The sequence below is a fragment of the Hyperolius riggenbachi genome, chromosome 10 (assembly GCF_040937935.1).
Source record: "Hyperolius riggenbachi isolate aHypRig1 chromosome 10, aHypRig1.pri, whole genome shotgun sequence".
Taxonomy (NCBI): Eukaryota; Metazoa; Chordata; class Amphibia; order Anura; family Hyperoliidae; genus Hyperolius; species Hyperolius riggenbachi.
The window spans coordinates 118,496,822-118,522,629 of record NC_090655.1 but is presented as its reverse complement, the minus strand read 5'-3'; the positions used below and the strand labels follow the sequence as shown (position 1 = coordinate 118,522,629).

At 44.8% G+C, this 25,808-nt stretch overlaps 1 long non-coding RNA gene across 1 annotated transcript in view; it reads right to left on the bottom strand.

The window, feature by feature from the left end:
* The window catches only part of LOC137535904 (uncharacterized), a 37,859-nt gene extending 12,901 nt beyond the window's left edge, over nt 1–24,958 (bottom strand). Inside the window, exons 1-2 of the long non-coding RNA XR_011024480.1 lie at nt 24,887–24,958; nt 4,294–4,371 (exon numbers count right to left, since the gene is read on the bottom strand). This is a non-coding gene — a long non-coding RNA (uncharacterized lncRNA). The remainder of the gene's footprint in view (nt 1–4,293; nt 4,372–24,886) is intronic.
* Nucleotides 24,959–25,808: the final 850 nt, after the last annotated feature.

Sequence of the window (25,808 nt, the reverse complement as noted above, 5' to 3'; positions counted from 1 at the left end):
TTCACACTGACACACCAAACTGTTCACTGAACAGAACAGGTATGCAGTGGCGGGTTCACTGAACAGAACAGGTATGCAGTGGCGGGTTCACTGAACAGAACAGGTATAGAGTGGTGGGTTCACTGAACAGAACAAGTATACAGTGGCGGGTTCACTGAACAGAACAGGTATGCAGTGGCGGGTTCACTGAACAGAACAGGTATACAGTGGCGGGTTCACTGAACAGAACAGGTATACAGTGGCGGGTTCACTGAACAGAACAGGTATACAGTGGCGGGTTCACTGAACAGAACAGGTATGCAGTGGCGGGTTCACTGAACAGAACAGGTATACAGTGGCGGGTTCACTGAACAGTACAGGTATACAGTGGCGGGTTCACTGAACAGAACAGGTATGCAGTGGCGGGTTCACTGAACAGTACAGGTATGCAGTGGCAGGTTCACTGAACAGGTATGCAGTGGTGGGTTCACAGAACAGGTATGCAGTGGTGGGTTCACAGAACAGGTATGCAGTGGTGGGTTCACTGAACAGGTATGCAGTGGTGGGTTCACAGAACAGGTATGCAGTGGTGGGTTCACAGTACAGGTATGCAGTGGTGGGTTCACAGAACAGGTATGCAGTGGTGGGTTCACAGAACAGGTATGCAGTGGTGGGTTCACAGAACAGGTATGCAGTGGTGGGTTCACAGAACAGGTATGCAGTCAGGAACAAGCTAAGCCTAACTAATCTTTCCCTATGAGAGACAGTGCAGCAGCTTGCCCTACTCTCACTAATGCAGGCAGGCAGTGGCACACGAGTGACCGTAATGGCCGCCGCTGCCTGCCTTATATAAGGGGGGTGGCGCTCCAGGGGCTAGTGTAGCCTAATTGGCTACACTGGGCCTGCTGACTGTGATGTAGAGGGTCAAAGTTGACCCTCATGGTGCATTATGGGGCGAACCGAACTTCCGCAAAAGTTCGCCTGCGGGACGCGAACGCTAACCACGGAAGTTCGCATGGAACCGTTCGCAGGCGAACCGTTCGGCCCAACTCTAGTCATCTCTTGGTTGCTGCCAGTAAAGTCTCTTGCTCTTTGTCTATGTACCCCGTTGCTCCTTTTTGCAGCAATACTGGCGTTCTATAGCTTTGCACACACTTCAGATTTCCATTGCCTGAAACAATTGTTATGTCATCTTGAGTGAAAAGGTAATGAAGGTGCAGGTGTTCCCTGAAGTTGTTCAACTCTTCCCCAGAATTCTAGAGTATTAGTTCACCCTCACCCTACTGCAATTGTGCTTTTCTGTTTCCCATAGCAGTTTACCTGCTCTTCCGCGATCCTCTCCTTTTTATAGAGACAGAACAAAGCAGGAGATCCACAGTGAGGGAAATAACACTGGGGATGCATGTGCCTCTAAGTATCATGAGTTTAAGGGCTGGTTCATACCAAGAATGCTTTCGAAAGCACCTGCATTTCAAAAAGTGCTTGCCTAATGTGTTTATATGGGCTAAATCACTTCAGAGCAATTAGATTTTTTCCCCCAAACGCAAACATGGGTCCTGCAGCATGTTGGAGGCGATTACAAGTCAATGTGTAAAGTATAGGAAAACTGTAAAATTGCTTTAAAAATCCTCGAGTCTCTACATCTTTTCATATCTCATTGAGGTGGGGTTGAGAAAAGGGAAGTTTGAGCGCACATGGGGGCAGATATGTGTGATACTCTCATACTGTTAAAGTACGAGTTGCCTTCACCTTGTGGTTCTCTGATATGCATATATGGATGACCAGGGGATTGATTGTTATAATTACTCTATTCTAATTCATGTCCAACTTATTCACCCTGTATATAGCTATAGCAGGATGTACTTTTCGCAAGGACAAATCAATTGAGAAAAGGCCTTAAAATGGAATCCTCACTGCAGCGGAAAAAGAGGAAGACCAAAGACAACCTGGAGAAGAAGTGTAGAGGAAAAAATAAAGAAGACATAATGGACTGAGATAGAAATATTCTCCCAGGACAGAAACCGGTGGTATACGGTACATTTGCTGAGGCCCTTTGCTCCAGAGGGAGACACATTATTATTATTATTATTGATATATAAAGCGCCAACATATTCCGTGGCGCTGTACAAAGTAAGAAGCAAACATGGGGTACATAATAATACAGACAATGGTGTACACCAAAATACAAGATACATAATTAGTGACAAAATACAAAGAATGATACAAAATACAAATTATAGAATTGGTAATGACAGTGATAAAATTAACATGATGAATAAAATGTATAATGGTTACCAAGACACAAAAGGGGGAGACTCATGATTAAGTAAGTATATAGCACCGTCATATCATAACTGTTCATTCCTTTTCAAATTAATACTGAATATATCTTGGTATGTTTTCAACACTGTGTTCAGTGTCTTATTTTATGTGTTCTAACTGTATATACTGTGAAAATGTAAAATCAAAAAAATCCTAAGAAAAAAAAATAAATATCACTGAACTGAGTGATTTACAAAATCGCGCAAATTATATACTGGGGGGACCACTAGGCCACCAGTAGAAAATACTGGAGGGGGAATGGTGTCATGTAGGGGGCCACCTTGTTTTTGCCCCAGGGCCCCATTTCACCTAGAACCAACCCTGGAGAAAGTTGGCCAATTGGAGCAGCTTAGTGAGGCAGGGAGTGGCAAGCACAATTTATGACTCAAGTCTCACTCCATACAGAAAAGAAAAAAAAAAAGCAGTGTGGGAGCAAAAAATACCTACATTGAATTAAGACATGAAGCAATAATAAGAAGGCAGCCTGAATAATGTTTTCACAGGTTTGTTTAACTGTACAGGGTTTTTGGATACAGGTTGACTTTAGTCACAAAACCACCAGTGGCGTAGCTAAGGAGCTATGGGCCCCGTTGCAAGATTTACATTGGGGCCCCCCAACAAGTCTATACATTACAATTGATACGGCGCACCAAAACCCGCCAAGGACAACCACAGTGACAGAGGTGCAAGAATGGGATGGAGAACAGTTTGTTGATTACTACTATTCAAAGCATCTATAGAAGTGATTATTACCAGCATAGGACCAATAAAGAGCTAATACTGGGGTTGAGGGAGGGCCCCTCTGGCCCAAGGGCCCCGATGCGGTCGCTACCTCTGCAACCCCTATTGCTACGCCACTGCAAACCACATAGCACCACCCAAAACACGTGCAACTCAGCTAGAAATAATATATCACCACAAAACAGAAAAGCTCCACCACATACAATAATAATAACAATTATAATGTTTATTGAGTCCTCATAAAAGCTATATCATTTATTATACAAAGTGGGAAAGCGTCCTTCAGGTATTAATAACTGAAAAAATGATGGAACCCGTTTGCTCACCTGTATGAGTTCCATCATGTCTTTTATTCCTAAAAGGATGCTTTCCCACTTTATACAATGAATGATTAAGCATTTATGAAGGCTCAATAAACATTGCTATATTATTATACACTACATTATATTATTATACACTGTGCAGCTTGTTAGCAGTTTTATTTTTTCATTTTGTGGTGGTACAAGCCTTGCACCAACTTTGTGTTGTAAACAGACATTTAAAGATCAACTGAAGTAAAAAGAGTATGGTAGCATTATTTCCTTTTAAACAATACCAGTTGCCTAACAATAATGTCAGAAACACCTGATCGCATGCTTGTTCAGGGTCTGTGGTTACAAGCATTAGAGGGGGAGGATCAGCAGGATACCCAGGAAACTGGTATTGCTTGAAAGGGAATAAACATAACACAGCAAACATGTAACTTTAAAATAATCATTTTATTAAAAGCTTAGATACTTAAGTAGAACAAAGTCTCTGGATGGTTTAGGGGATTCTAAAGTCCTCCTCCACCACACCTATAGGGGCCTCCACCACATGGCGATCAGCAAAGCGCTGCAGCACATGTACTTCTATGGAATTACTCACACTATGGTGATTGCGGTGCATTTGTGATTTCTGCCAATTACAAATGTGCTACAAGCAGCATTTTTCAGGCGCTTGCGTTGCGATTCACTGGAATGAAAATCGCAAAACGCAATTGTGGCAAAATCCCGAAAAATAGCAATTCAAAATCGCTAGCCGATTGCGGTCGTGATTTGAGTTTCCGAGGGTAAACAGTGCTTTAACATACAGACATGCATGTTGTTTCTGTGTGGAAAGGGCTGCTAGGATGAGCATTGTCTACAATTAAATAAAATAATAGCTAATTCTTCGTTTATGAAGGCTACCTCTGCCACAAAGTATGTTTTTTATGTATTTCTTCGTAGTTACCAATTGCTCTGCTTTTGCCCTGCAGGCAGGAAGGTGAAGACGGATCTCAGAGCTCACCTTACAGAGCACAAACATTGCCTGAAACAAGGAACAGATGTTATTTGTGTAATATAAGAAGGCCTTCAGTATGCATCACTATGTATTATTTCACAAATCTCTAGATGACATTTTCCTAGAAACAATGCTGTTTTGCCATGAGCTGTAGCGCTGTGCACTGTCAGGAGCTGCTTAGCCTGAGCTGAATGTACTGGATATGAGGGAATTGCAGGGCCGATTCTAGACTATTCGCTGCCTGGGGCAAACTTGTGAGGATGCGACCTCCTGATTTGGAATGATCGCACAACACCGCCCCCTTTATAGGAAGCCAGGCATAGGTGACCCCAGTATAAGTAGCCAGGTATAGATTTCCCCCGTGTAGGTAGCTAGGTATAGTTGCCTCAGTATAGGTAGCAAGGTATAGTTGCCTCAGTATAAGTAGCCAGGTATAGTTGTCCCCTGTATAGATTAGCCAGGTATAGGTGCCCCCCAGTATAGGTAGCCAGGTATAGTTGCCGCCAGCATATGTTAGCCAGGTATAGTTGTCCCCAGTATAGGTTAGCCAGGTAGAGTTTCTCTCAGTATAGGTAGCCAGTTATAGTTGCCCCAGTATAGGAATACAGTTATAATTGACCGCAGTATAGGTAGCCAGGTATAGTTGCTCCCGTACAGATTAGCCTGGTAGGTTCCCCTAGTATAGGTAGCCAACCTGTCAGACAGTGAAGAGACATGAGATTGGTTCCCCTAGTAATGGCGCATATGCAGGAAGTAAGAACTTCATGTACACATGTCGCTAAGGGAACCACTCACGTGTCTCTTCACTGTCTGCTGCTGGGTCACAGCTGATCTGAGGATTAGCAAGGGGGACTGTGGTGGAGGAGGGGGCTGTGGACTCGAAAAAAGGTGTTGTTCAAGTGGCGTCATGGGCGAACCGCCCTTGGGGACTTGACTGGTGTGTTTGAATGACTGGTAATCCAAATATAAATGTTAGTATAGATAAAATATTAAAATTCATAGATAGCCAGGTAAGTATTGTCACAGTTCTCATGTAATGTGTTTATTACATTATCAGAATACAGTCAGAACTCTGCTCATAATATTTTCACTCCATACACACGTCTGCAAAAAAATGTTTATAGTGAAGTTTTAATGAACAGAAATCACTGCATCGATCACCAGGATGAGAGTAATGAGCATCCAATATCTTTAGAACAATTTACATATGGAATCAGCCCAGGCCTGGGTGATAGTTGTCAGCCTGGACGTAGATATGGATTAAGGTGAAATGAGGCTTTCGGCAAGACAGAATTGGCTTTTTGGTAATGTAAGGTGAGGTAGAGACTCAGAGAACATATCATTTAGGTCTCTGGACTGAGGCATGAAATTTGGGCCCCGGAGAGACGCAAAAGTTTGGGTGCCGCCGTAGGCACACATACAAATATTGTTTATAGAAGGAAATTTGGGCGCCAAAAGCAGCAGGCACCGGGGCCGCCCTCTATGCAAACTGCAGCTACAAACAGTGGGCATTATTTATTAGGCACATTCACCACCAAAATTTCCTTCTATAAATTATATATATAGGCGTCTATTGCAACGTCTGATATTTTCCGTTTTTTTGCGGCGAGTGAGAGAGACAGTTAAGGTTAGGCGTGTGGGTATGTGGTTAATGTTAGGCATCGAAAGGGGGTGGTTAGGGTTAGACATCGGTAGCGGGAGGGTTCTGTGTGAGAATAGGGCTAGGTTTAGCTGTAGTAAAATATCGGTATAATTTATGTTTTTACTATACTTTACTGATACTTTACCATCGGAATTTGCACTTTTTAACACAATATTGGTAAATTTACCAATATTCTACTGGTCGATATTTTAGGTGCCCAGATTTCCAGGTGCCCTTTTTGCATGTACGCCCCTGGATCTCTAAAAGGTGAATCGGGTCATTTGAGCGCTGCAATTGGCAGGCTTTCACACCAAAGACAACACTAACACTATCAAGTAACATGACTCCAGGGAGGGGTGTACTCACTTTTGCTGACAGCAGCAGTTATTTTGATGGGACAGCAAATTTATACTGTTATACAAGCTGCACAATGATACAATGTTAAGTACTTAAAGCGTCATATCTTCAGTGTTGTTGAAAATATATAATAAAATATTTTAAAAATGTGAGAGGTGTGTCATGGGCGTCCGCAGAAAATTTTCCGGGGGGGGGGGGGCAAAAACAGGGGGAGGAAAAAGGATTTGGGGTGGTGTTGTGTGGGGCTACGTCGTGCGGTGCACCGAAAAATGGGTGTGGACAAGTTTACATGAACTAAGCAATGATGAGACATTAGATTAGGACAGTGGTGGCGAACCTTTTGGAGGTCGAGTGTCCAAACTGCAAAGTCACTTTACTATCACAAAGTGCCAACAGCAATTTAAACTAAATACAAACGTTTTAACTCATACATGAACATTATGGAAAATCCAAGTTGAACATAAACTGTGAAGATAAACAATTTCATCCATCCTACTCCTGAAAAATGTATTCCTTTTTTTTAGAACCTCCCAGTTTCATTCTCTGTTTTAAAAAGCGGAAAAAGTAGGTTTAATGCTATTGTCTCATATGATGATGATTCAGCTTTTTCCATAGTCTCGCAGTTAGCAATCATGTGACCCCCCAACAAGACAAATTCAGCAATCATGAGGCCCCCCCCATCAAGACAAATTCAGCAATCATAAGGCCCCCAACATGACCAACTCAGCAATCATGAGGCCCCCAACAAGACAAATTCAGCAATCATGAGGCCCCCAACAAGGCAAATTCAGCAATCATGAGGCCCCCAACAAGACAAATTCAGCAATCATGAGGCACCCAACAAGACAAATTCAGCAATCTTGAGGCCCCCAACAAATCATGAGGCCCCCAACAAGACAAAGTCAGTAACCATGAGGCCCCCAACAAGACAAATTCAGCAGTCATGATGCACATAAATAGACAGCATTTCACATAAATAGGCAGAATGCCCCCTTAAAGTGAACCTTAAGTCAACTGTAAAAAATGAGATTACTCACCTGGGGCTTCCCTCAGCCCCCAGCAGCCGATCGGTGCCCTCGCAGCTCCGCTCCGATGTCCCAGGACCCGCCGGCGAGCACTTCCGGTTTGGCAGTCACCGGCCGACAGGCATGGGAACGCGAGTGATTCTTCGCGTTCCCAGCCTGTATATCGCCCCCTATGCTGCTATTGCGGCCAGGGAGGTCTGGTCCAGACCAGAGTGCAGCACCAGAACTTCCGGCGCAGGAGCGAGACAAGGTAAGTTCCGCCCGCTGCCCAGCCGCTGCACACTTTGTTCTGGAGGGGAGAGCAAGGGAGGGAGAGCCCCCTAAGGTGAGGGAAGGGGGGGGGGGGGGGGAGACGTCCGCCCTTCCCCACTGTGCCCATAGCTCTCCCTCTTCTCTGCGCTGCTCCCCTCCTGCTGGCTGCACAGGCACGCGGCCAGGAGGGCAGCGGGCGGCCAGGGTCGGGCAGATGCCCGATTTTGCCATATGTGCGGACGCCCATGCTGGGCACGTATACCCTGCCCTGGCTATATATACTGGGCACATATACCCCTGCCTACATATACTGGGCACATATACCCCTGGCTATATATACTGGGACATATACACCTGCCTACATATACTGGGACATATACACCTGCCTACATATACTGGGACATATACACCTGCCTACATATACTGGGACATATACACCTGCCTACATATACTGGGACATATACCCCTGGCTACATATACTGGGACATATACCCCTAGCTACATATACTGGGACATATACCCCTGGCTATATATACTGGGGACATATACCCCCTGGCTACATATACTGGGGACATATACCCCCTGGCTACATATACTGGGGACATATACCCCTGGCTATATATACTGGGACATATACACCTGCCTACATATACTGGGACATATACACCTGCCTACATATACTGAGACATATACACCTGCCTACGTATACTGGGACATATACACCTGCCTACATATACTGGGACATATACACCTGCCTACATATACTGGGCACATATCCCCCTGACTACATATACTGGGCACAGATACCCCTGACTATATATACTGGGCATATATACCCCTGACTAAATATACTGGGCACATATACCCCTGCCTACATATACTGGGCACATATACCTCTGGCTACATATACTGGGCACATATACCCTTGACTACATATACTGGGCACATATACCATTGACTACATTTACTGGGCACATATACCCCTGGCTACATATACTGGGCACATGTACCCCTGACTACATATACTGAGGTCATCTATACCTCTGGCTACATATACTAGTGACATATACCCCTGGCTACATATACGGGGGACATATACCCCTGACTACATATACTGGGCACATATACCCGGACTACATATACTGGGCACATATACCCCTGCCTACATATACTGGGCACATATACCTCTGGCTACAAATACTGGGCACATATACCCCTGCCTACATATACTGGGCACATGTTCTGGCTACCTGTTCTGGGGACATCTCTACCCCTGGCTACCAGTTCTGGGGACATCTATACCGCTGGCCACCTATTCTGGGGACACCTATAGACCTGGGGCTACCTATTTTTGGGGAACCACTGCTGTCAGATTGAGTGTATTTTGGGGAACTGCTGCCAGGTGAGAGGTGTCTACCATATTAAGGGGGCATTCTGCCTATTTATGTGAAATGCTGTCTATTTATGTGCCTCATGACTGCTGAATTTGTCTTGTTGGGGGCCTCATGGTTACTGACTTTGTCTTGTTGGGGGCCTCAAGATTGCTGAATTTGTCTTGTTGGGGGCCTCATGATTGCTGAATTTGTCTTGTTGGGGGCCTCATAATTGCTGAATTTGTCTTGTTGGGGGCCTCATGATTGCTGAGTTGGTCATGTTGGGGGCCTCATGATTGCTGAATTTGTCTTGATGGGGGGTGGGCCTCATGATTGCTGAATTTGTCTTGTTGGGGGGTCACATGATTGCTAACTGCGAGACTATGGAAAAAGCTGAATCATCATCATATGAGACAATAGCATTAAACCTACTTTTTCCGCTTTTTAAAACAGAAAATGAAACTGGGAGGTTCTAAAAAAATGAATACATTTTTTAGGAGTAGGATGGATGAAATTGTTTATCTTCACAGTTTATTTTCAACTTGGATTTTCCGTAATGTTCATGTATGAGTTAAAACGTTTGTATTTAGTTTAAATTGCTGTTGGCACTTTGTGATAGTAAAGTGACTTTGCAGTTTGGACACTCAACCTCCAAAAGGGTCACCACCACTGTCCTAATCTAATGTCCCATCATTGCTTAGTTCATGTAAACTTGTCTCCTCCCACGACCACACTCACATTCTGGTTCATGACCACACCCATTTTTCGGCGCGGCGCGCCACACAACACCACCCCAAATTTTCGGCCCGCATGACGTAGCCCCATTTTTTGGCGCTACGCGTGGCGCAACACCACCCCAAATTTTCAGCGCGGCGCGAGCAGCCTCTCTTTTTCTCCCCCCCCCCCCCCTTTTTGCCCCCCCGGAAAATTTTCTGCGGACGCCCATGGTGCCCAGTATATGTAGGCAGGGGTATATGTCCCCAGAATAAGTAGCCAGGTGTGCCCCAGCAGGAGGGGAGCAGCGCAGAGAAGAGGGAGAGCTATGGGCACAGTGGGGAAGGGCGGACGTCTCCCCCCCCCCTTCCCTCACCTTATGTGCCTCGTCTCGTCGCAGGTGCCGGATGGATTAGCCGCTAGTCTGGTCTGGTCCAGACCAGAGTGCGGCACCAGAACTTCCGGGGCAGGAGCGAGACAAGGTAAGTTCCGCCCGCTGCCCAGCCGCTGCACACTTTGTTCCGGAGGGAAGAGCGAGGGAGGGAGAGCCCCCTAAGGTGAGGGAAGGGGGGTGAGACGTCCGCCCTTCCCCACTGTGCCCATAGCTCTCCCTCTTCTCTGCGCTGCTCCCCTCCTGCTGGCTGCACGGGCACGCAGCCAGGGGGGGGGGGGGGCAGCGGGCGGCCAGGGTCGGGCAGATGCCCGATTTTGCCATATGTGCGGACGCCCATGAGGTGTATCCACTTTTGTGAGATCTGGTAGTGCCATTTATATGACTACCTGCTTATTGACAGATCTTATGGATCTGGTTACCTTAAATGTCTGACAACAACACAAGATTGGATTGAAGTGAAATGAGGACCTAGACAAGATAGCCACATTGGCTTCCCCTTCTTGCCACCTGAGTTACTTGGTAAGATAGGTAGTGATCAGAGGGTAGTGTAAGCTACCTAGGAACTGCCTAGGTTGCTTTGTGAGGTAATAATTCAGCTCTGCACACACAAATAGCACAATCTGTAATATCCCACATGGGTATTTTTGAATAGTATATGATAAGAATGTACAGTATAAAAGTAAATCCAGTAGATATGTAAGAAAGCGGTAAATTCACAAGTACTTATTTAATATTTCCTTCTTAAAACAAAAAGGACCAATGAGTTCCGGGCAGCGCTATGGGCTGGATCGGGTGCGCCTGACGTCAGGACGTCGGCTGACGTCCATGACGTCATTCCGATCGTCGCCATGGCGACAGGAGAAGCCAAACAGGGGAACGCGTTATATACGTGCTCCCCTGTTTGCTATTAGTGGCGGCGACGATCGCACTAGAGGGACACATGCGCCCTCTAGTGGTGTTTCATGTAGCTACCACTCTGGTAGCTTTACATGAAACAAACAAAAACAAAAATTAAAAAAAAAGTATTTTTTTACATTTGAAAAAAAAATTAACCGCCAGGTAGGTTAATAGAGGGCTTTTTGGAGCCGGATCAAGGCCAAATGGGCCCCTTAGCAAAGTGGCAGATTTGGGCCCTCCTCTCCCCCCCCTAATGTCAAAATAGACAATTACCTCCCATCTAAAATGCATGCATTATCCCCTGAGACATAAAATGCAACAAATTCCCCACATTTAAAATGCATCTATCAACTCACAATGAATTGCGGCAATCACCTCACCCTAGCCACCAGCTCCTCAACCACATCAATACTGCCCTGGCTGTGCCTATCTGGGATCTTAGCTGCATCTGGGGAGGAGGAAGGATAGGTAGGTAGGGTAAGTAGTTGCGGGAGGTAGAGTAGGTAGCCACTGCTCGAAGGGAGGGAGTGTAGATTGGAGGGGAGGATAGGTAGCTGTAACTGGGCAGGAGGGGAGGGGAGGTAGCTGCAGCTGGGTGGGCAGTGGGGTGGGTAAGTAGCTGGGGCTGGGCAGGCATATGGAGGGTGGGTAGCTAGATTAGGTAGGTGGAAGGCATGGAGGATAGGTATCTGTGATTGGCTGTATTGAGGTTAGGTGGCTGCAGCAGGTAGGAAGGAGGGTAGGTACTGCAGTGAGGATGTAGACACTGTTTGTGCTCACTTTAAGCAATTAAATGAAAAATGTACTCATAATTCTTAAATACAGTACAGATAGTATACTTTATGTGCTGAAGTATGACCATTTCTAATACAGTACACTACATAACCCGGTCCCTTTTAGTTTACTGCAAAGGGATTCTAGGTGTGTGTGGGGTGACAACCATGGTGTGTGCCTATCCACTGCCCGTGCTGAGTCTAGCAAGCATTGTTGCTCTTACCGAGTAACTACGTACTCGTAGCTACCCGGAATCAAAATTTAAATTGAACAACTGTGACTGCGGGAGCGGGAGAGGGGGTGGGTGGGGGTTAACTTACCCATGCGGCCGTCTGACCTGATGTGTTCCATTTGCGGCACTTGTCACATACCACGTCACTTCCACACTTTCTCCTTCCAGGTTGAAGGAGGAGGCAAGGGTGTGATGTGGTATGTGAAAAGTGCCGCAAATGGAGTCAGTGCATTAGATCAGGCGGTCGCAAAGTAAAGTTAACCCCCACCCACCCCCTCTCCCGCAGTCACAGTTGACTAATTTAAATTTAGATTCCGAGTAGCTACGAGTACGTACGGAGGACTCATTTCCACGGACTGTTGATAGGCAGTAAAATGCCTCTTAAACTTTCACAACTGCTCACTGCTGCCTAGTAACTGCTTGTTGCTGCCTGGTAACTGCTCACTGCTGCCTGGTAACTGCTTACTGAGCACACAGCTCAACAATCCATGGAAAAGAGGCCTAAGAGCAACAATATTAGTAAGTGACCGGACGACGATGAACAGGTGCAGCTGGCAGGCGGTGAATTTGTCGCCTTCAGCTACTCACGGAAGAGGGACCTTAGGGCTGGTGCACACCAAGAGCGCTTTAAAAAAAAACGCTTGCGCTTTAAAAAGCACTTGACTAATGTATTTTAATGGGATGAAGCACACCTGAGCAAGGGGCTTTTTTCCCCAAACGCGGGTCCTGCAGAATTTACGCTGATTTCTGAGGCGATTCAGCTTCAATTTTAAGTATAGGAAAGTCGAAAATCGCTCTGAAAAGCGCTAGATCAGAGTGATTTTTCCAAGTGTTTTTGTTACGGAAGCTGTTCAATCACAGCTCTACTGTAGCAAAAAATTAAAAACGCTTCACCAAAACGATCCAAAAATCGCTAGGCATGATTAGAAAATCGCTAGGCACATGCCTAGAAAAATCGCTTCAAACAGCAGAGTGTTTGCGATTATGCTAGCGCTTTTTGCTGTCCACTGGCCCTAAGTCTGTGGAGCACCAATGTGCTATACACACAATATATATATATATATATATATATATATATATATATAATGATCTCATATATATTCCACATCAATAATGATCAAATAACAACTGCTGGCTGCTGCCTATATCCAGCAGCAGCTGACATGACGACGAGCGCGGGTGGTGCACCCTGATTCGCTGAGGGCTGGACTGGAGTGGAGAGCGTCTGTTTGCCTTGGCAACTGCGATGCTCAGCCTGCCAGCCTCAGTGTTTCTTCTTCGGTAACAGCGGCGGGCAGCACAGAGCAGGCACGCCCGGGCAGGAAGATAAGATTATTATGCACATTGCTGTTGATCGTGGCGCCACTTAGCTACACACAGCGGCAGACAGATTACATGCTTGGGGGTTTAGAGGGGGCCCTTAAGACCCCGGATGGGGCCCTAATCAGGTGCTTGATGTGCCTGGTTGATGGTCCGGCTCTGTCTGTAACGAGAAAAAGTTCCCCTGGGGGGTGCTCACCTCGGGTAGGGGAAGCCTTCAGATCCGATCGAGGCTTCCCCCGTCCTCCAGTGTCCCACAGTGGTCTCGCTGTGCCCCTCCGAACAGCGGGGATGGAAATATTTACCTTCCCGGCTCCAGCGCAAGTGCAGTATTGGCTCTCCTCCCTGAGATAGGCGCAAATAGCCGATTGCTGTCGGGCCGCTCTACTGCGCAGACGCAAGTCTCCTGCGCCTGCGTAGTAGAGCGAAGCTGATGCAGAATGGCTATGTCCGCCTATCCCCGTGCTGAGAGCCGCAACAGCGCCACCCGCTGGAGCCAGGGAAGGTAAATAAATCTAGCTTGTCAGGGTTGACGATTACCAGACTTCGGGGGAGCCAGCGCTGGATTGCCTGCAGCTACAGGGGAGGGGGAAGCCTCATTGGGACCCTAAGGCTTCCCCAACCCAAGGCAAGTACCCCCCAGGGAATGTTTATTTTAGTACAGGGTCTCTTTAAGAATAATCTGTAAGAAAAAAACCCTCCTGGGGGATACTTACTTTAGGAGGCTTCCCCCGCCTTCCTCCATCCTGGAGATCTAGTAATGGAAGCCCCTGAAACCACACACGACAAGGATGTCTGCTGTGGCACAGCCACAGTAGCGCCTGCAATATTTACCCGGCTCTAGTGCAGGTGCAATAACAGCTTTCTAAATCGGGGAAATAGCTGAGCCCGATCAACTCCACTCTACTCTGCAGACACAAGCCGCCTGCACAGTAGAGCGGACTCGATCGGGTTTGGCTATTTCCACCTGAGCCCGATTGGAGAGCCGCTACTTCCCCTGTGCTGGATCACGGCAGGTAAATATTTAACTCCCCGCGTTCCGGGGCTTCCAGCACTGGATCGCTGGGACGGAGGAGGATGGGGGGAGACTCATTAGAAACCAGAGGCTTCCTCCTCCTGAGGTAAATATCATCCCCAACCCCCATACCGGGGAGGGGGTTTACAGAATTTTTTTGTAAGCCCTTTATACCTTCCAGGTGGTTAATGGGACTGTTCCTAAGGTAACATGCACTTCTAAGGGTAATGCTCTTTGCTAACGCGCATTAGTTGTGTAGTGGAGTACTGCGGGTCACGCTAATCATGTAACTTGCGGTACCCAATGCCGCTAGTAAGGGCAATATTGCCATGTCTGATGTCTGTGCACTGCAATATTAACACTCATTCGTTCATTAGGGCCTATTTCTCTCTCTCTCTCTCTCTCTCTCTCTCTCTCTCTCTCTCTCTCTCTCTCTCTCTCTCTCTCTCTCTCTCTCGTCATGTTGTCTTACTTGGTAGACTCCTGTGGCATCTGCACACGTAAATGCTCATTGTTTAATTTGAACAAGCTGGGATAGCAGTAGGTAAAATATTTAAGCCCCAAGTCTTTCAAGTAGTCGCAAAGCATATAAGCTATTTTATGAACTTTTGCCCAAAGCTGCTGATTTTAGGTGATTGTGTGAAAGATATTGCAGCCTCAGAAGACACACCTACTTGGTTAATTAACATTGATCAGTTGTACTGGATTGTCTGACCCTATAGCTGCTTTGCCCTAAGATAAGTATTGCACTAAGGATTTTGCTGAATGAGCAGAATTTCTCAAGAAATAATAGCATACTTGTCTAAGTTTTTAGTTGGGTAAAACGTGGATAGTTCAGATTTTAAAAAAAAAGTATGCACAGTATATTTGCTGCATATTTGTGGCCATATTTTCATTTTATTCTTAACTTCAGATTATATAAATATTGCTTATCCCTCTAATAAATCAAGTAATTTTCAAGTTTATCCCTAATTAGGTTTCAGTTGATAGGGTCTATGAATTGGTTTTTGGTTGAAATATGAATTGGTTGTCCTGAGAAACGTGTTGTCAAGATGACATGGTTTCCAACTCTGGTGTCAAGGCTGAGTTGTTTAAAGTAACTGGGTTGGTCAGAACTTTCAAATGGGGCAGCAGCGTATTTAGAGGGGTGAAGGCATGGCTCTTGCCATGGTCGCCACAGCACCACCATGCCTGCCCCCGTGCTGTGCCGCCATTCCTGCCCCTGTGCTGCGCCACCATTCTTGCCCCAGTGCCTCCCTATCAGTTAGACCTCATATCAGATTAATTCTGTTATGTGGGGAACATGGCTACTTAATTTATGTATATAGAGCGCACTTGGCTATTTAATTATTTTATATTTATGCACCTGGCTATTTAATCTGTTTATCGTGAGGCACCTGACTACTTGATTATTTTATTTGGAGGTTTGTAACTACTTAAATTATTTTATCAGGATGCTTGTGACTACTCAATATTTTTATTGGGGGGTATGTGACTACTTAATGAACTATCTGGAAGCATGTGACTACTTGATTCCTTTATCTAGAAACACTGAACTATTTAATTGTTTTATCTGGAATTATGAGACTACTTTATTCTATTATCTGGAAGTATGTGACCATTTATTTATTTCATTGGTGCATGGCTATTTATAATATCTTGGGACCATGACTTCTCAATTTATGTATCGGGGCATATCAAACAGATATTTTGGTAACCCACCTGCTCAGGGGCGGACTGACAACTCATGGGGCTCCCGGGCAATAGGATATTATGGGGCCCCGTACCAGTGTCACCCACATTTCATGTTATTTTTTACAGTGTAAGATCTAATAAATTACTGCCGACAGATATTTTATGCTGATTAAAAAAACAGCCGAAAAATGGGTGTGGTCACGCAACAGAATGTGGGTGTGGTCATGGGTGGGGCGAAATATACATGACCTTGGCAGTGGTGTAAAAGGTCTGTCGGGGAAGTTTGAGCTCTGCCCTCTGCTCTGTTTCCCCCCAAAACATATGTAATCTCCAAAATATATGTAATCTATGCCATTTGGCAGAGGTTCCTCCAAAATACAGATAATATGGCAGTCGTTCCCCCAAAATAGACGTAATCTGGTAGCAGCAGTTTCCCTAACATACACATAATTTGGCAGCGGTTGCCCAAAATATGCATAATCTGGCAGCGGATCACCCAAAATACATGTAATCTTGCAGCAGTGGTTCTCCCAAAATGCACATAATCTGGAAGCAGCGGTTCCCCCAACATACACAATCTGGCATCGGTTCCCTAAAAATACACATAATCTGACAGCTGTTCCCCAAAATACACTTAATCTAGCAGCAGTAGTTCCCCAAGTTAATGGCAGTAGGTACCCCAAAATAGGTGCCCCCAGCATAGGTAACAGGTCTAAAGGTATCACCAGTGGAAGTAACCAAGTGTATTGGTGTTCCCAGTACAGGTATCCAGGTCTATAGGTATCCCCAGTATAAGTAGCCAGGTCTATAGGTGTCCCCAGAATAGATAACCAGGTCTATAGGTGTCCCCAGTTTAGATAGCCAGGTCTATAGGTGTCCCCAGAATAGGTAGCCAGGATTATAGGTGTCCCCAGAATAGGTAGCCAGGTGTATAGGTGTCCCCAGTATAAGTAGCCAGGAGTATAGGTATTCCCAGTATATGTAGCCAGGTGTATAGATGTCCCCAGTAAAGCTAGGTCTATAGGTGTCCCCAGTATATGTAGCCAAGTGTATAGGTATTCCCAGCATAGGTCTTATGTGTCGCCAGTATGTAGCTAGGACTATAGGTGTCCCCCAGGAGGGGAGGAGCGCAGTGAAAGGGAGCAGTGTGCACAGCGTGGGGAAGGGAGGAAGTCTCCCCCCCCTCCCTCACCTTGGGGCCCCCCTTCCTGGCTCTCCCCTCCGGTAACTCGGCGGCTAACAGCGGGCAGCGGGCAAAGACTTACCGGCGTTCCTGCCGCAAGGCACACTCTGCTCTGTGCGCGGCTAGTCCAGAGCGTCCCTTGCGGCTGAAGGCAGGAACGGCGGTAAGTCTCCGCCCGCTGACCACTGTTAGCCGCCGAGTTACCGGAGGGGAGAGCCAGGAAGGGGGGCCCCAAGGTGAGGGAAGGGGGGGGGAACGACCCCTCTTCTCCGCCGCTGTACATACCGCTCCCTTTTACTGCGCTCCTCCCCTCCTGCTCAGGGTGCTCTGGCGGCACCCCCCCCCCCCCCCTGACCACGTGCCCTAATGGTCAGTCCGCCCCTGCACCTGCTTAATTCTGGTATCTAGGGACAACACAATTGTCTTACAACAGTAGTGTGGCCTACAGATAAAAGTTAAAACTGCCTCTCCGGCAGTTTTGGGTGTTTTTGTTATCTTCCTTGGACCTTCTCTTTAAAAGAAACATCAGAAAAAGTAAAATCAGATTTACTTACCTGGGGCTTCCTCCAGACCCCGGAAGCCTATGTGTCCTTTGCCGCAGCTCCGCTCTAAGTCGGTCTCCAGGGGTCCCCTCCATAGCAGCACCAGCTTAGAGCGGTGGCCCGGCCAGGTCAGTGGCTTCTGCGCATTGTAAGTAAATCTGATTTATTTTTTTTACTTTCGTGGTGTTTCCTTTAATCTGCTCGTCTTCAGAAAACTGTTTGTGGGCTGTTATGTTAGAAGCCACTTCCATCTGGGACGACAGCCATGGAAGCCAATTTGATGGCGTGTGTGGCATATGGTCTGAGCACTGACAGGCTGACCCCCTACCCCTTCAACTTCTGCACCAATTCTGCCAGCACTAATTTACTATGGTCATCTTGGACAAAATGCATCTTTCTGCAATAAGGGCCTGTTTCCACTAACGCGGAAATCGGGCCGAATCTGCAGTTTCCCCGCAGGCAAGCTGGACGGGGACGGGGAAACTCTGCAATAGGGAATAATGTTACCGCTGGCTGAATCACTTGCCGTAGCGATTCGGCCGACATTGCAGCATTTTTCCGCGCAGGAGGCAGCGAATCCCATAGCCGTGCATGGCATTGGGATTGGGCTGCGTCCTCACACAACAAGGAAGTGACGCCCCGCGTCTCGCAGGACACACGGCGGCTCGTGGAAACGGGCCCTCAGGCAATATTTGTCTCTAACCAGTTATATCTTACATCATGCTGCATGTTGTATCTAGTGGTTGTAGCAAGATCTTACAGGGAGAAAATCCAAATCCTGTCAGATTTACTACATCCTGCAAGTGACAGCTACAGAAGAAAGCAGTTATTCATAATGCATCTAACAGTGTATGTATACTACTTTGGAACAAATGTACATCTTGAATGTACATGTGCATTTTACATTTTTTTCAAATAGTGGTCCTTTAAGGGCCAAGTTGAATTGTACAGTTAAGCCTAGTACACTTGACATGATTTTCCATCAGATTGACAGATCGATCTGATAATTTCCGACACATCAGATCCCAATCAATAGTGATCAATTTTGGGTAGTTATCAATGGAAAATCGATCACGTTATCGATAGGGAGCAGTTTGGACATCTACACAGGATTGTATCATGTGTACTAGGCTTTAGATTACATACAATCTGGCTCTCTCTAAAACCAGTCAGGTAACCTAATTGCTTAATAAGATAATAGGATAACAGAGGCGCCAACAGGATAAAAAAACACTAAAAGAACTTAAAGAGACTCTGTAACAAATTTTTCAGCCTTAGTTCTTCTATCCTATAAGTTCCTATGCCTGTTCTAATCTGCTCTGGCTTACTGCAGTCTTTCCTAACTGCACTGTCTCTGTAATAAATCAATGTATCTTTCCTCTGTCCTGTTTGTCGGGCTAAGGATTGATTGTGTGGAATGTGCAGGGCTGCTTGTGATTGGTAGAAGCGATACACACCCTTTGCAGGCCCCCTGCACACTGTGAATGACTCACACACTATGCTTAGCTGAGCCTATTAGAAGCTGGTTAGTTTGTTTGTAAACACTGCCTAAAACTGTTAATTACAAGCCAGGATTGCAGCAGAGAGTGGCAGAAACAGCACAGAGGGGCACAGGAGAAAATAATGAATAGAATGGTATGCTTTTTATTGTAAGAATATTAGAGTACAGATTCTCTTTAAAAAACCCATCTTGGTAATAGAGGAGGTAGTGGTGGACTTACCTCCTCCAAGCAGAACATATGACTGTGAATTTTCAGTCAAAAAAACATTTTATTGGATACTCCAAATAAAGTGCAACGCGTTTTGCGGTATACAAACCCGCTTCATCAGGCAATAACAGATAGGAGTAAACAGCATCTGCCAGTATCATCAACGCTGAGCGCCTCTGTGTTGATGATACTGGCAGATGCTGTTTACGCCTATCTGTTATTGCCTTATGAAGCGGGTTTGTATCCCGCGAAGCGCGTTGCACTTTATTTGGCGTATCCAATAAAAAATTTTCTGACTTAAAATCCACAGTCGTATGTTCTGCTTGGAGGAGGTAAATCCACCACTACCTCCTCTATTACCAAGATGGGTTTTTAAGTTCTTTTAGTGTTTTTTATCCTGTTGGCGCCTCTGTTATCCTATTATCTACATCCAGTCCACCCTTGGTGTAGGATTGTACCCTTCCTTCTTCTACTACAGAGAGCGACTTTTTAATCCTGAGTGGGGTCAGGACAATCTGCCCACCTGCTTTGACAGTGGTTGCCTAATTTAATACTCACAAACCAGGGGGTTTGTGAGTATTAAATTAATATTATTACTCTTCCAATTATACATTACCAGTACATACTACACTATATTGGGCTCTTGGTGTTCTCTCTTTTTCTCATCCTTTGCATCATTGCTTAATAATAATTTTTCCTCACTTCACAAAAATACTCCAATGGAAAGAATAGATAAGGTAGATGTGGCGGTGTCATGTAAAAGGGCGATTGCGTTGGCATTTCAAAAAGATGGCAGACACAGGAGGATGCCAGGTGAGCCCAATCAAGCCCTTTCTTCCAAACTTTTTCCAGCATGCTGCATAGTGGCATAAAGGTTGGCACTCTTGCCTTGCAGCGCTGGTTCGAATCCCAGCCAGTGCAACATCTGCAAGGCGTTTGTATGTTCTCCGCGTGTCTGCATGGGTTTCCTCCGGGCACTCCGGTTTCCTCCCATGTCCCAAACCATACAACAGATAAGTTATTTGTCTTCCCCCTAAATTGGCCCTAGACTACAAAAGACATATGACTATGGTAGGGATTAGGTTGTTACCTCCTCTGTGGGACAGTTAGTGGCAAGACTATATATACTCTGTAAAGCGCTGCGGAAGCTGTCGGTTCTCTATAGATACTAAGTAATAATAATAATAATGGCCAATCTATCATTTTGATCGATTTAGCCGGGAAACGATCGACTGGGTGGCCATTTTGCAATATTGATCTCTGCCAGATTCGACGATCACAATCAATATTGGCGCCGAAAATCGAGTAATGTTTTGCACCCTAATGGTAAATTTCCTGACTGTTCCCTCCTCAACTTATCAGTGATGTGGTTTCAATATCTGCAGCATACAAGGCAAAGGTTATCAGAAGTTTAGTAAAGAGGATAGTTATAAGAGCTGTCTACCATAAAACAGCTTCACAGATAACCAAAACGGAAAAGATAATATAATAATGATCTATGATTAGCTTTTCTACACAAGAGTAAGATCATGCCGATAACATAGTATTATTACTGCAGGTTAATGAGGACGTGGAGTAAAGAGCAATAAGGATCAGTAGCGCCAAGATATCTTTTTTTGGAAGCATTGTGGACTGTAATGTAAGGGAAAACAATGTTACACCAAATTATTTTACTAATTGCATATCTGAGCATGTTGAATTATATACATTTTAAGATTATTATCCTCTTTCCATTTACAAATGTCACTTATGAGAGTATACGTTGCATCTAATAAGGCTGGTCAGACTAATGTCCATCTGAGAAACACAGTGGGTAATGCCTGGTACACATGATCCAATTTTCCGTCCGATTGACAGTCAAATCGATTATTTCTGACAGGTCCAATCTGATTTCCGATTCTTTTTCTGATCGATTTTCGGATCACTTGTATACAAAATCGTTCCGAAGAAAAAAATCGGAAATAAGATCAGACCTGCCGGAAATAATCAATTCGACCATCAATCCGATTGAAAATTGCATCGTGTGTACCAGGCATTAGATACTAGAAACTAGCCATCCTCTTAAGCCTCATCTACACAGTACAATTTTCCATCAGATAGATGGGTCTAGTAGATAGAGCTAATAAGAAATTGTATCGTGTGTAGACATCCAAATTGTTTTAGATCAATTTTGCAATAGATTTTGCTTTGATGAGTACCCAAGATCTATTGCAAAATCTAACGTAATCCGATAGGACCAGTTGGAAATGATCTAATAGATCCATCTAATAGATCCGATCTGGAACATACCATGCAATTTCCCATCAGATAGATGTTGTCGATAGATATTTTCCTTTTTAATATCGATTTTCTGATCATTTCTATGGAAATCGATCAGAAAAACGATTGGTAATCAAATCGGACCTGTCGGAAATTATCTATTCGACCCATCTATCTGACGGGAAACTGCAGGGTGTGTACCAGGCTTTGAAGGCAGGCATACATTAGCCGAACAGGCAAATGATCTAAATCTACCAGATATTGATTGTTTATCACCTTGAGGCTCTTGAGATTATATCACAGTGATGGTTAACTTGGCACTCCAGCTGTAGTGGAACTACAAGTCCCATGAGGCATTGCAATACTCTGACAGCTCTAAGCATAACTCGGGGAGGCAGAGGCATGATGGGATTTGTAGTTTTATCACAGTTGGAGTGCCAAGGTTAGCCATCACTGTTATATAAAATCTCAGCAAACACCTGATCAAATACCACTCACAATCCCACAGCCGCATTCTTTGTAATGCTGAGTGCTGTGCTGTCCTCACAGAGCATGCAAGCTTTTTGGACAATGCCCATACCTGGTGGAGTACTCGGCAACAGTGGAAAGGGTTTATGGTGCTATCCAAACTGCCCCCAAAATCAGAACAATCAGATCAGCACTTCTGCCCTGGCTGATATACTGTATGTACACCTCTGCCCTGGCTGATATACTGTATGTACACCTCTGCCCTGGCTGATATACTGTATGTACACCTCTGCCCTGGCTGATATACTGTATGTACACCTCTGCCCTGGCTGATATACTGTATGTACACCTCTGCCCTGGCTGATATACTGTATGTACACCTCTGCCCTGGCTGATATACTGTATGTACACCTCTGCCCTGGCTGATATACTGTATGTACACCTCTGCCCTGGCTGATATACTGTATGTACACCTCTGCCCTGGCTGAGATCCCCTAACACAGAGGTGCCCACACTTTTTCAGCTTGCAAGATACTTTTGAAAATTATGAATTGAAAATGATGTACCAGGTATAAACTCCCTACAGATGCAAGCCACAACTGCTATATAGCTATATTGGAGGTGAGCACCACCTGGAACACCTAGAACACCAGGGAAGCCATATGGGGAGGTAGGGAAAACACTAAACACTAGGGAACTATACAGGATCTTCTCAAAAAATTAGCATATTGTGATAAAGTTCATTATTTTCTGTAATGTACTGATAAACATTAGACTTTCATATATTTTAGATTCAAATACACACAACTGAAGTAGTTCAAGCCTTTTATTGTTTTAATATCAATGATTTTGGCATACAGCTCATGAAAACCCAAAATTCCTATCTCAAAAAATTAGCATATTTCATCCGACCAATGAAAGAAAAGTGTTTTTAAAACAAAAAAAGTCAACCTTCAAATAATTATGTTCAGTTATGCACTCAATACTTGGTCGGGAATCCTTTTGCAGAAATGACTGCTTCAATGCGGTGTGGCATGGAGGCAATCAGCCTGTGGCACTGCTCAGGTGTTATGGAGGCCCAGGATGCTTCGACAGAGGCCTTAAGCTCATCCAGCGTGTTGGGTCTTGCGTCTCTCAACTTTCTCTTCACAATATCGCAAAGATTCTCTATGGGGTTCAGGTCAGGAGAGTTGGCAGGCCAATTGAGCACAGTAATACTATGGTCAGTAAACCATTTACCAGTGGTTTTGGCACTGTGAGCAGGTGCCAGGTCGTGCTGAAAAATGAAATCTTAATCTCCATAAAGCTTTTCAGCAGATGGAAGCATGAACCCACTTTTGAACCAGAAACAGCGGCAGAAGCGCATGACCTGGGCTACAGAGAAGCAGCACTAGACTGTTGCTCAGTGGTCCAAAGTACTTTTTTCGGATGAAAGCAACTTTTACATGTCATTCGGAAATCAAAGTGCCAGAGTCTGGAGGAAGACTGGGGAGAGGGAAATGCCAAAATGCCTGAAGTCCAGTGTCAAGTACCCACAGTCAGTGATGGTCTGAGGTGCCATGTCAACTGCTGGTGTTGGTCCACTGTGTTTTATCAAGGGCAGGGTCAATGCAGCTAGCTATCAGGAGATTTTGGAGCACTTCATGCTTCCATCTGCTGAAAAGCTTTATGGAGGTGAAGTAATCATTTTTCAGCACGACCTGGCACCTGCTCACAGTGCCAAAACCACTGGTAAATGGTTTACTGACCATGGTATTACTGTGCTCAATTGGCCTGCCAACTCTCCTGACCTGAACCCCATAGAGAATCTGTGGGATATTGTGAAGAGTAAGTTGAGAGATGCAAGACTCAACACTCTGGATGAGCTTAAGACCGCTATCGAAGCATCCTGGGCCTCCATAACACCTGAGCAGTGCCACAGGCTGATTGCCTACATGCCACGCCGCATTGAAGCAGTCATTTCTGCAAAAGGATTCCCGACCAAGTATTGAGTGCATAACTGAACATAATTATTTGAAGGTTGACTTTTTTTGTTTTAAAAACACTTTTCTTTTATTGGTCGGATGAAATATGCTAATTTTTTGAGATAGGAATTTTGGGTTTTCATGAGCTGTATGCCAAAATCATCAATATTAAAACAATAAAAGGCTTGAACTACTTCAGTTGTGTGTATTTGAATCTAAAATATATGAAAGTCTAATGTTTATCAGTACATTACAGAAAATAATGCACTTTATCATAATATGCTAATTTTTTGAGAAGATCCTGTATAGGGGAGGGTGGAGGCCTCTAGACACCAGGGAACTCTATAGGGGAGGGAGGACCTCTAGACAAAACATAACTGTATAGCAGTTAAAGGGGGGGTCATTAGACACTTGGAAACTTTATAAGGTGGCCAGTAGACATTGAGGTTGGCCCGCGACTAGGTTCCAGTGTACAATTTTGGCCCCCTTTAGATTTGAGTTTGACACCCATGAATTAGATGCATAACGGAGTCCTCCTCAGCCGCATAGAATAGTGCTTGACCAAAGAGAGTCACAATACAGTATAATGCTTACAATATTAAAGGGGCACTACAGCGAAAAACTGTAAAATGTAAAATATGTGCAAACATATACAAATAAGAAGTACATTTTTTTCCAGAGTAAAATGAGCCATACATTACTTTTCACCTACATTGCTTTCACTTACAGTAGATAGTAGAAATCTGACAGAAGTGACAAGTTTTGGACTAGTCCATCTCTTGTTACGGGAATCTCAGGGATATATTTATTTTCAAAAGCACATAGTGAATGGCAGTTGCTCTGTCCAACTGCCAAAAAACTGTGTAGGGAGCTGGGAAGCTGACCAGCATCATTGTTTAAATCCTTTTTAGGGAATATCTTTATAAAGAATAAAAGCCTTGCTGAGAATCCCCTATGAAGAGATGGACTAGTCCAAAACCTGTCACTTCTGTCAGATTTCTACTGCCTACTGTAAGTGACAGTAACATAGGAGAAAAGTAATTTATGGCTCATTTTACTCTGGAAAAAATGTACTTCTTATTTGTATATGTTTGCACATATTTTAAATTTTACAGTTTTTCGCTGTAGTGAACCTTTAAGCTCAGTGTCTGGCAAAATTGTAACCAGCAGTAGCACATAAGGCTTCTAAATGTATGGCTCCTCACCTTGCAATATCATAATCCTCTACACTGCTGTGCAAAACTTCAGAAAGGCATATCACACTAGGCTCATCCAAGTCAAGGAGAGTAAGACGTCACTCAGGCAGGCAGTGTCGGATCTACCCAGAATTCTTTCACGATCTAGCGTTAGATTACAATCTACCTAAAGGTGACCATTAACGGTACAATTTTTCCTTCAGATTCGACCTTTCGACCCGATTTATATGATTGAAACTAATCGGAAGGCAATTATCGATTGTTCCCATTTACGAAACAATTTAAGAAGATTTTACATTCTCATTTGATCATAAAATCCAACTTTCGGATCGATATTTTTTCTTTTTCCAATTGACTTAAGAATAATTTCACACGAATTTGTGCCAACAGAGGGAGGAGTCACAGTCTTTGAATCTTGTTTTCCATGGAGGTGAATGTATGCAATGCCAAGGA